The sequence below is a fragment of the Microtus pennsylvanicus genome, chromosome 14 (genome assembly GCF_037038515.1).
Source record: "Microtus pennsylvanicus isolate mMicPen1 chromosome 14, mMicPen1.hap1, whole genome shotgun sequence".
Taxonomy (NCBI): Eukaryota; Metazoa; Chordata; class Mammalia; order Rodentia; family Cricetidae; genus Microtus; species Microtus pennsylvanicus.
In genome coordinates this window covers 9,304,862-9,315,634 of record NC_134592.1, presented here as the reverse complement: position 1 = coordinate 9,315,634, position 10,773 = coordinate 9,304,862, and the positions used below count along the sequence as shown (strand labels likewise).

At 42.3% G+C, this 10,773-nt stretch overlaps 1 pseudogene; it reads right to left on the bottom strand.

The window, feature by feature from the left end:
* Window positions 1–9,169: 9,169 nt before the first annotated feature.
* LOC142834639 (synaptosomal-associated protein 23 pseudogene) lies at window positions 9,170–10,560 on the bottom strand (annotated as a pseudogene).
* Window positions 10,561–10,773: the final 213 nt, after the last annotated feature.

Here is a 10,773-nt window from a genome sequence, read left to right as displayed (position 1 = left end):
TAAGGCTTCTGTATGGCATAGGGATAAGTTGTGTTCATTATAAAGAGCTTGACTTTGTGGATCAGCATAACGGCCCTTACTAAGAATTTGATCCTTTGGAAGTGTCAAATCCTTTGACCCTTCCTTGCTGCTCTAGAACTTTAGCTTCATCTCCCTAACAGATCAGCAGTCCTCTGCATGAGTGAGGAGCTAAAACCAAATCTATCATCTGAGGGATTATACATGCTTTTACATCTGCATATGTAGTGCATATAGCCAAGCCCAAAGTGGGCTAATGTCTTAAAGGCTATTGACTGAAGGAGTTCCCACAGCAACTCCATATCATTAGCCCCAGTCACACTCCCTTACAGTTCTACAAGGTCCACTCCCATACTTGTAACACTCCTCCCACACAAAAAAGAACAAAAACCAAGTACAATTTGTGTAGCCCATATATTCACTAGAACATTGTTGAAGGAAGCGGCGGGGCTCTGTCCTGCCACCTGGCCACCCGCAGGGCTAGCTTTATAAGTAAACGGTACCACCTGTTTACTGCCAGTCTAAACCTTAACTGTGCTGTTGTCATGGTAATTACGATCATTCCTGCCTGAGGTCAGCACAGTTCAGCATGGAGCAGCTGCTCCTGCCTCAGAGCCATTTGGTGCCCCTGAGCCACACAGGCACACAGCAAGTCCACATTGGAGCCACACTCAGAAGTTTAACTCTGAGACTGAGCATGCGGCACAGAAACTCTTTTCATCCAAGTTACAGCCAAATCTGACATGCAGAGGACTGCACAGTCTGAAAACACATCTCTGTATGGCAGCAGGAATCCGCCATGCTCTTCTGCCTGCCTAAGCCTGATTCTGCAGTCTGCCCAGGTGCAGGTGGGGAGCGCTGAGCCATAGGCACAGTCTCAGAGCACTCTCCTTCGGATCCCAAGGGGGAACACAAACATCCAGTCCCATAAAAGCCACTGAAATGCTTTAAAGCCAGAGTTTGCAGTGGCGGTACAGCCCCAGGAAGCCAAGCTTGAAAATGATGCAGCTTTTTTTCTGCTGCTGTTGCTGAATCAGGAAATCTCTCTATGGCACGCTACCAACAAACAGCAAAAATCTGTGTTAAACTCTCTCTCCCTTATTTTTAACCCTTCTCAGGTTTTTAAGTGGATTTAGTCCATCACGTTGGGCACCACTCTGTTGAAGGAAGCGGTGGGGCTGTTTCCTGCCACTGGCCGCCCGCACAGCTAGCTTTATACCCGAAATAATTACACGGAAACTGTATTCTTTTAAACACTGCTTGGCCCATTAATTCCAGCCTCTTATTGGCTAGCTCTTACATATTGATCTAACCTATTTCTAATATTCTGTGTAGCACTACGATTTGGCTTACCAGGAAAGATCTTAACCTGTGTCTGTCTGGAGTGGGAGAATCATGGCGACTCACTGACTCGGCTTCTTTCTCCCAGCATTCTGTCTGTCTACTCCACCTACCTAATTTTCTGTCCTATCAGGGCCAAGGCAGTCTCTTTATTTAACCAATGAAATTAACACAAAACAGAAGACTCTCCCCCATCAGAACATGATCAAACTCTCAGTAGCCAGTCTTCCCCTACCTACACCTTTGCCAGAAGCCATCAGTTGTGGAAATCTATAGTCCAGCAATCTTATCACAATTTTTAAGAGTTCTCTTTGATGGCTTTATGTCCAGGCTCTCACTTTTTTGGCAGGAGGGGATGCTGGAGTAGTTGTCATCATTGTCATATAGGCTTCCTATGTCCTTCATTCTCAACTGTGAGTCTGCAGTCATCAATAACATGGCCAAAGTAGTTACCTTGCTCTTTATTGTCAGTGGGAGCATGGGTCATGAACTATTACATGGTCTCTGGTATCAACATGTGCCACGGACCTTAGCATGGTTTCCATGGTAGTACAGACCACAGATATTAACATGGACCTCTGCTGTAGCATGGGTCCTACCAACTATCATATCCCTCAGCCACAGCACTAGTCAAGCACATCAACCTGGTTTCATTTGGCAGCACAGGTCACTCACATCAACATGGCTTCAGGCAACAGATGACTCACTGGTGTGGGATGCCATTCTGTACGCTTTGAATATGATTTATTACCATTGGTTAATAAAGAATGTTATCTGGCCAATAGCCAGGCAGGCTATAGCTATGTGGGAAATCCAAGTAGAAAGTACAGGGAGAAAAATGACAGAGTCAGAGAGATGAGGAGCCACTGGAAAAGCAAGATGTGAGGTAACAGGCCATGAACCTCATGGTAAAAGATAGAATAATAGAAATATATCAATTTAATTTGCAAGAGCTGGCTAATAATAAGCCTAAGCCAAGGGACCAAACAGTTTGTAATTAATCTTAAGCCTTAAAGTGGAAATTCAGGAACTGGAGAGAAACCTTCAGTGACAACCCACAGACAATAGCATGGCTTCAGGCAGAAGCACAGACCATGACCTTTAGAGGTAACACAGGTCATAGACATCACCATGGCCCTTAGCTGCAGTAGGGCCACAGACCCAGACATGGCCCTTGGCACCAGTACAGACCATAGAATTCAACATGGCCTCAGGTGGCAGCACAGGCCACTCACATCAATATGGACCCTCATAGTAGAACAACATAAGCTCATGTATTTGAATGCTTGTTTATCAGAAAGAGGCACTGCTGAGAAGGATTAGGGGGTGTGGTCTTATTAGAGTAAGTGTGGCATTGTTGAAGGAAGTATGTTCTGAAGGTGGACTTTGAGGTTTAAAAGTACAAACCAGGCCTAGTATCTGCTGTGGGATAATGCTCTTGTACACTGTCAAGATTTGTCATTTGGATTTGTTTAATAAAACACTGGTTGGCCAGTAGCCAGGCAGGAAGTATAGGTGGGATGACTAGACTAGGAGAATTCTGAGAAGAAGAAAGGGAAAAATGCAGTCACCAGCCAGATGCAAAGGAAGCAAGATGAGAATGCCTTACTGAGAGAAAGTACCAAGACAAGTGACTAAACAAAAATAAGAATTGTGGGCTAATTTAAGTCTTAAGAGCTGGTTGGTAATAAGCTTGAGCACTAGGCCAGTTTATAATTTATATAAGCCTCTCTGTGTGTACTTGGTACTAAATGGCTTCAGGACCAGGTGTGACAGAAACTTCCATCAACAATATCTCTCTCTTCTTGCCACCTGCAGATCTAATGTAGGACTCTCAGCTCATTCTCCAGCACCATGTCTGCCTGCATGCCACCATGCTTTTTGCCACTGACAATGGGCTAAATCTCTGAAATGTAAGAAAGCCCCACTTAAATGCTTTCTCTTATAAGAGCTACCATGGTCATGGTATCTCATTGCAGCAATAGAACACTGACTATGACAGACGTTGGTACTAGGGAGCAGGGTATTGCTGTAATAGGCCTTTGGGACTTTGGACTAGAAAAGCAGTTGAGTACTTTAAGCAGGGCCTTACTAGTAGTATCATGGAAAACGATGGTACTGAGAACAATGTAGATTATGATGGCTTGGCTCCAGAGGTTTCAGAGGAAAATATTAGTAAGTAGCCTAAATACCATTCTTGCAATTTTGGGGGAACAATGTGGCTGCTTTCTAACTTTGTCAAAATTGAAGACTTTGGGATTAAGAGCATTGGCAGAGGAGATCTCAAGACAGTCTAGTAGTGACTGCATTGTGTAGTTATCAGTGACTGCGCTTAGGAAGATCTACAATGAAAAGTAGCAAGGTGAACAAAGAAAAGTACAAAATGTACAGTTTGAGGGGGAAAGGAGCACCAGGAAATGTAATAAAGCTAAGTCCTGTGCTCAAGGAAATAAAAAGTTTAAAGTCAATCCCTTACAATGTGGAATAAAGAAAGAGAGCGGTGACCTCTGGGCAAACACCATCCAGCTAAGCTTCCAGCTTGTTAAAAGGAATTTTTAAAAAGTTTAGACAGTGAAGAAAACCATTGAAAACAGAAATTCTGATCATTGTATTTGAACTAGGGGACCAAGTTTCAGCCCAAGAAAGAAGAAGAATTTGGCAGCTTCAGCCATGTGGTTCTAGTTTTAGAGTCAAGAATACAAGAAAGGGATAGTGGAATCTCCTTCTGTGGCTAAAGAAAACAACTGAGGTCAGGTGTATGTCAGGGCTGTTCCTGCATGAAGGTTCAGAGAAGCCACTGAGTGAAGTTGTGAAGATGAAGCTTGGATTGTGTTGGAAATACAAAGATGTTGATGATAGTAGAGGTGCTGGATATGAGCCAAAGAAAGCTGTAGAGTGTGTTGAACCAGCCCAGGGGAGAGAAGCCCAACAGAACTAAAAGGAGTCAGAGATCTGAAGTACGCTCTGATATCACACATGGAGATTCAGGCTTGGGAGTTTGCTCTGCTGGTTTTCAGCTTTGTTTGCTATATTTTTTTCTCTACTCCCTTTTCTCCCTTTTAGAATGATAATGTATATATTCTGTATCATTGTATGATGGAAGTATTGATAGTCTTTTTAATTTTGATTTTACAGGGGATTATAGTTAAGAGATTTCCATGAGTCTCTAAACAGACTTTGTACTTTAAAAGCCTTAAGACAGAAAGAATATGGGAACTTTTGAAAATGGACTAAATGCATTTTGAATTACTGTATAACTACAAGCATATGGGGGCGACGGAGTAGAGAGTGGTGGTTTGAATAAAAATGATCATCATAGGTGGATATATTTGAATGCTTGGTCATCAGGGAATGGCACTGATTGAGCAGGATTAAGAGGTGTGGACTCATTGGAGTAAATGTGGCATTGTTGAAGGAAGTGTGTCATTAGGGGTAGGTTTTGAAGTTTCAAAAGTCCAAACCAAATCCAGCCTCTCTCTCTTCTTGAGGCCTTTGGATCCAGATGTAGAACATTCACCTTCCATGTCTCCCTGCAAGCTGCCATGCTACCCATGATGATGGCACTGAACTAAACATCTGAAACTGTAAGGAAGCCCCAGTTAGATGCTTTCCTTTATGAGTGCTGCTGTGGTCCTCTTGGGCATATAGCCAAAGGATACACAATTATACCACAAGGAAATTTGCTCAGCTAAGCTCATAACAGCATTACTGTATTACCCAGATCCTGGAAACAACCTAGATGCCCATGAACCAAAGAATGGGTAAAGAAAATATGGTACCAAAACTCAAGTCCAAATGGATCAAAAACCTCAACATAAAGCCAGGCACCCTGCACCCCACAGAAGGGAAAGTGGGAAGTATACTTGAATGCATTGGCAGAGGAGACCACTTCCTATATAACCCCAGTAGCACAGACACTGAGAGAACAGATTAATAAATGAGACCTCCTGAAACCAAAAAGCTTCTATAAAGCAAAGGACACAGTCAACAAGACAAAACAACAGTCTACAGAGAAAAAAGACCTTCACCAACCCCACATCAGACAGTGATCTGATCTCCAAAATATGCAAAGAACTCAAGAAATTAGTCATCAAAAGAACAAATAATCCAAGAAAAAAAACTAAACAAAGAACTCTCAACAGAGGAATCTAAAATGGCTGAAAGATACTTAAGGAAATGTCCAACATCCTTAGCCATCAGAGAAATGAAAATCAAAACAACTCTAAGATTCCATCATACGCCTGTAAAAATGTCCAAGATAAAAAAAAAAACCACTGATGACAACTTGTGCTGGAGAGGTTGTGGGGAAAAGGGAACACTTCTGCTTTGCTGATGGATGTGAAAGCTGGTACAACCTCTTTGGATATCAGTATGGCAATTTCTCAGAAAATTAAGAAATAACCTTCCTCAAGACCCAGCAATACCACTTTGGGGTACATATCCAAAGGATGTTCAATCATGCCACAAGGACATGTGCTCAACTATGTTTATAGCAGAATTGTTTGTCATAGCCAGAACCTGGAAACAACCTGAATGTCCCTCGACCAAAGAATGGATAAGGAAAACGTGGTACATTTACACAACGGAGTACTACACAGCAGAAAAAAATAACATCTTGAATTTTGCAGGCAAATGGATGGAACTAGAAAACATCATTTTGAGTGAGGTAACCCAGACCCAGAAGACAACTATTATATGTACTCACTCATAAGTTGTTCTTAAGCATAAAGAAAAAAAAGCCTACAAATCACAATCCCACAGAATTTAGACAACAATGAGGACACTAAGAGAGATTTACATAGATCTAATCTACTTGGGAAGTAGAAAAAGACAAGATCTCCTGAATAAATTGGGAGCGTGGTGACAATGGGAGAGGGTTGAAGGGGAGGGGAGAGACAGGGAGGGGAGAGGGGGAAAATGTAGAGCTCCATAAAAATCAATAAAAAAGAAAATGTGGTATATTTACACTATAAAGTATTATTCAGCAGTGAAAAATAATGACAGCTTGAAATTTGCAGGCAAATGGATGGAACTAGAATAAAAAATCATCCAGAGTGAGGTAGACCCAGACCCCAAAAGACAAATGTGGTATGTATTCACTCACAAGTGGGTATTAGATGAAAAGCAAAAGCTATAATTCACAATCCCAGAAAAGCTAGGTAAAAGGGACTCACAGCCGGGCGGTGGTGGCGCACGCCTTTAATCCCAGCACTCGGGAGGCAGCGGCAGGCGGATCTCTGTGAGTTCGAGACCAGCCTGGTCTACTAGTGCCAGGACAGGCTCCAAAACTACAGAGAAACCCTGTCTCGAAAAACTAAAAAAAAAAAAAAAAAAAAAAAAAAGGGACTCACATAGCTAAGATCTCTTGGGTAAACTGGGCTAGGGTAGAAGGGAGAGGATGGGGATGGGGTCATGAGGGATAAAGAAGATTAAGTTGGGGGAGGAAAAGAGAAGGAGAGCAATGAAAGAGAAATCTTTATGGAGGGAGCCATTTGGGGATTAGGGAGAAACCCAGTGATAGAGAAATTCTCAGGAATTCGCAGGATGACCCCAGCTAAGACTCCTAGCAATAGTGGAAAGGGTGTCTGAAAGGGCCTTGCCCTTTAATCAAATGAGTGACTATCCTAATTGTCATCATAGAACCTACATTCAGTAACTGATAAAAGCAGATGCAGTGACCCACAGCCAAGCACTGGGCTGGGCTCCTGGAGTTCAGCTGAAGAGAGGGAGGAGGGATCATATGAACAAGGGGGGAGGTCAAGAGTATGATGGGAAAAAACACAGAGACAGCTGACGTAAGCTAATGGGAGCTCATGGACTATGGACTGACAGATGGGGAACCTTCATGGAACCAAACTAGACCTTCTGAATGTGGGTGACAGATATGTGGCTTGATCTGTTGGAAGTGGCACCAGGACCTATCCCAGGTGCATGAGTTGGCTTTTTGGAGCCCATTCCCTGTGGTGGGACACCTTGTTCAGCCTTGATACGGGGGGCTGGGCTTGGTCCTGCCTCAGGTTGGTATGCCAGAGCTGTTAACTCCACAAGGACGGCCTTACCCACTCTCAGGAGTGGATGGGGGATTCAGAGGGGAAGTGGGTATATGATAAGGGGAGGGAGGGGAACGGGAGTTGGTGTGTAAAATGAAAAATAAATTTTTAATACAAAATATGAAACAAAAGAGTTGCTGCAGTCCAGGAGCCTCTTCACAGCATAGAACACTGACTAAGACACACAAAGAACAAGAAATCAGGGGACAATCCCATTCATAGTAGCTCAAAAATGACTTTGGAATGAGGCCCCTCCAATATGTAAAGCTTCTCCAGTGAAAACTTGAAAACACTGAAGAGAATGACCCTAGCAGATGTAAAGCCTTCCCATGCTCATGGATCGGAAGAATCAGTATTGTGAAAGCAGTCATCCAAGCGAAGTAATCTACAGATGCAATGCAATCAAATTTCCACAGACATTCTTCACAGAAATAGAAAAAAAAAACCCAACAACCTTATAATTCATATGGAAGCGCAAGAGGATAGTTTCAACAAACCTAGCAGAAGGAACATTGCAAGGGGGGTTCAAGTCATACTACAAAGCTACAGTCATAAAAATGTCATGTTACTGGCACAGAAACAGCTTCATAGACCAATGGGACAGAAGAGAGGACACAGTTACAAGGACACACAATTACAGGCACCTGATTCTTGACAAAGGTGTGAAAAACACCTTGGAGAGAAGACAGCATTTTCCACGGGTGGTGCTAAGGAAATGAGGAAACCTGTATATAGGAGAATAACACTAAGTCCTTATCGCACACCTCACAGAAGATCTCAACTCAAAATGGATCAAGAACCTCAAAGCACATTTACACATTAGAGTACTACCCAGTGGTTAAAAAAAAATGACATATTGAATTTGCATGCAAATGGATGGAATTAGAAAACACTATCCTTAGTGAGGTAACCCAGGCCCAAAAAGATGAATAAGGTATGTACTCACTCATTAAGTGGATACTAGCTATAAACAAACAAAAGACATTGAGCCAATAGTTTATAATCCTAGAGAAGCTAAGTAATAAGGTAAACCCTATGAAAAACATATATAGATCCACCTGGAAATTAGAAACAGACAAGATCACCTGACAAAATTGGGAGCATGAGGGTGGGGGGAGAAGGGAAGATGTAAGGGGAAGAAGAGGGGAGAAGGAAAGGGATGAGGAGAACTTGAGGGAGTGGGATAGTCAAGATGGAGGAAGGACGGAGATAAGAGCAAGGAAAGAGATATCTTTTTTTTCCTATTTGAAAGAACAATACCATTAGTTACAAAATTTAATTGTAAGAATCAAGTAATGGTTATTGGTCAAGCCAATCTACTCTGGTAGCTGTAAAGTGTACAGATGCTAATTCTTAAACAAAGGCGACAGCAGCAACTCAACGTTCCCAGCATTGCAGGATCTACAGAGGCGTGACTCTGGACATACAGCAGAGGGGTGGCAGTACAGTCATCAATGATTAATCTGAAGGCCTAATTTCCTAAACAACTTTTAGTAACACATTATAACTTTTTAAATGTCTAAAACTACACAAAATCCAAAGTAATCTATTTTGCTACCTGAGATCAAAACAAGTTTTCTTTTTCATATCTAAACGTAATTCTTAGTATTGAGGTAAATCTGAATTCACATGATACACTGTCAAACTTTACCCAAAATTTTGAAGCCCTGCTTTAGTGAAGAAGTCTCATATATATATATATATATATATATATATATATATATATATATATATATATATATATATATATATATGTTAACAGGTCTACAATGGAACCATGCTGTGACTCCTGATACGAGAATTTCTACATGTGCAGTATGAAACGGGATCCCAGAACCTATGTACATATACAAATTACTACAAACTCAGTGAAGCTCACTGTAAGAAAACCCACTGTGTTCTCCTTTGGAGCAGAAGCTGCAAAATAGTGATGTAAAAAAAAAATGCATGAGTAAAACCTCCCAGTCCAGGCATTAGCCTGTTTGTTTTCTTGACCTGTAGTTTCTTTAATGAGTTAACAACTTCAATTCTTCTTCCTTCCTCTTGCTCTTTACCACAAAACTAAAACCAAACCAACCAACCAACCAACAACAAAAGCTACTTATACAGACACGCACACTTCATGGCTCTTTGGCAATGCTTCCAAATCTTGAATGCAAAGATGCTAAGTGAGGAGGAGGATGGACTGGGTGTGATGCATGGAAAGCAACTTAGGAGTGTGAACGGGGAGAGACTGTAGTGAAGCCTAAGCAGGAACCTACCCCAAAGGACAGAAAGGAAGAAGTAGGAAGGCATTCCTCCTCTGGTCCTTCTTTCACCAACTTTCAAACTCTGAACAGGTAATGACTTAGGAGGAGCTAGAGAACCGAGAAACTGGTAAAGAAGTACAGCAGTGGCTTTAGCTGTCAATGAGTTTCTTTGCTCTTGTATTGGCAATGTCAATCCGATCTTTGTTGGTATCAGCCTTTTCTGTGATCCTCTGTATTTGCTGGTTCTGAGCATCAATTTCATTGCCCATGTCCAGAGCCATGTTCTTTAGATTGCCTAGAATACTGCCCACTTGAGTCAGGTTCTCTTCCATCTCATCTTCTCTGGCATCGTTAGTTATACGTTTAATGTATCCACCGCTGGCTGTTCCTGTGGCTTGCTGAGGCTGACCATTTGTTACCCGTCCTGGTTGCTTAGATACTACATTGCTAGGTGAGTTGTCTCCACCATCTCCCCATGTTGCCTTATAGTTCTTTCCAGACTCGAAGTTCTTCGTCCTATTACAAGGGCAGACGCAAAGGCCACAGCACTTGTTGAGTTCTGTTAAAGTCTTCTCTGCCTCTCTCATGTCTTTATTTATTTGGTCCATGCCTTCTTCTATGTGATTTAGTTGTTCTCCTTGCTCATCCAGCATAGTGATAGTCTTGATTCCCTCATCCTGAGACTCTATGGCTAAGCCCAGGATTCTCCTTGTACTTTCCAGATACTCATCGGTAACCTGGTGAGCCCTTAGCTGAATTTCTTCTGACGACAGATTATCCATGATGGATCAAAACGATACAGGCAAGTAGGATAAAAGAGACGATTTCATTACCTGTTCACCTGTACCACAGAGCCAGGAACTCAGGCGGGATGCTCCTGTCTCTCTTCTCCAGCCCCGGCAGATCGGGCACTCCTAGATAGGACCCGGTGCTCGGAAAGAGATATCTTGATTGAGGGAGCCATTATGGGGTTAGCAAAAACCTAGCTCTAGAGAAATTCCCAGGAATCCACAAGAATGATCCAGCTAAGACCCTAAGCAATAGAGGAGAGGCAGCCCAATATTGACTTGCCCTGTAGTCAGACTGATGAATATCTTAAATATCACCATAGAGCC